Below are 1,522 nucleotides of genomic sequence, written 5' to 3' on the forward strand. Positions count from 1 at the left end.
CATCCATCCATCCATCCATCCATCCATGGGTTGAATATGGGTTGAAAAAGATTTGCAAGTCATTGTATTTTGTTTTTATTTACGATTTACACAACGTGCCAACTTTTCTGGTTTTGGGGTTTGTATATTTGTTGTCAAAATACCTTTTAGTACATATGTTGTTAAAATAAAATGTACAGTCCAATGATCATTTTACTGATATGTATAAAGACTGCAAAGGCTGAAAAATCTTCAAGTCTGGATGAAATTGGAGGTAGTTTGAGGATTTAATTTATGCTTTTTAAGCTCAAAAGGGGGGGTGGGGGTGTCATATTATACATGAGATCGTATTATACATGAGATCGTATTATACACTAATAAATACGGTAATTTTGCTTCTGTTTAGCGTCGTAAGGTTGCTGCATGACATACGCCGGGATAAGGAGGGGAGGCTAGACCGTCCAAATTCACAGACACATTTTTTCTGGGCTTCCCGGTCTACCAAGGACCTGGCTTACCTCGACCGGGTAGTCTGGGTCCTCCGGAGAACCCGGCCTGTCGTTTTGGACACAGCCTATTTGATTTGACAATTCAAGATGGCCGCCACCACTAATTTCAAACAGCTCTAAATCAGCTGTTTTAAAAAAATAATGAAATTTATATGAGTGCCGCTAAGAATGGATTGCTAATCCCAATTTAAGCTAACAGCTAAAGCTAATTTTATAAAAATTCCGCAGTTTTTAGAGGAGAAAAGCTAAATATTTGTTTAGTTGAACCCAAAAACAATCTTTGCCAACTTTAAATGGCTGTAATGCAGCTGGTTTAGGACTTATTGAGCTGAAATTTGTTGTGGTGTAGCTCAGAATGATCCCAGCAAAGCTAACCACTAACATCTAGACATACCCAGCTGAAAATTGTTGTAGGAATGGCCAAGAAACAATCTTTAACTAAATCTGAATTTAAAAACACAATCTACGATGGACACCAAAGTTAAACTGTGGTGGGAGCTCCGATTACAACAGTCAAGTCATTCATAGCAGAAGTTATTTAAGGAACTTTTCTGTTTGCTGTTACAGACTGGCACTACATATGGTCCAAATTTGATATCTGGTTTTTAAATCAAGAATGTTAACATATTTTATATTAATTCTGTGATTCAGAAAAGTTGTTTTATACTTTACACACTGATATGTTTGTTCTACACCAGATAAGCTTCACAGATGCGACCCATCTTTGATATTCCACATACAATCCCCGCCCACTCATTTATTTGGGGGTGGCCAATCAGATGCCACCACATGGCTCCGCCCCTGGATACACATACAGGGACATAAAGTTATGGAGGCTCCAAGTGTCTCAGTAGCTGTGTTCCCATTGACCGTGAAAATGCGCAAATTAGAATTTCGAAAATAAATTTGCTCAATGGAAACACGTCAATTTAGGAAAAAAATTGTTTTTTCAACAAAATGTTTTTGCTCTAGTATGAGGTGGTTTTTCGGCCGTATCGAAATTGGTGTTTTTCGCAAAACCGCAATGGAAACAC

At 37.9% G+C, this 1,522-nt stretch overlaps 1 protein-coding gene across 1 annotated transcript in view; it reads left to right on the forward strand.

Moving 5' to 3' along the window:
• smg8 (SMG8 nonsense mediated mRNA decay factor) overlaps window positions 1-1,522 on the forward strand; it is a 12,203-nt gene that overhangs the window by 6,024 nt on the left and 4,657 nt on the right. The gene's annotated exons all lie outside the window — the stretch shown is intronic.

The sequence above is a fragment of the Austrofundulus limnaeus genome, unplaced genomic scaffold (genome assembly GCF_001266775.1).
Source record: "Austrofundulus limnaeus strain Quisiro unplaced genomic scaffold, Austrofundulus_limnaeus-1.0 Scaffold538, whole genome shotgun sequence".
Lineage (NCBI taxonomy): Eukaryota > Metazoa > Chordata > Actinopteri > Cyprinodontiformes > Rivulidae > Austrofundulus > Austrofundulus limnaeus.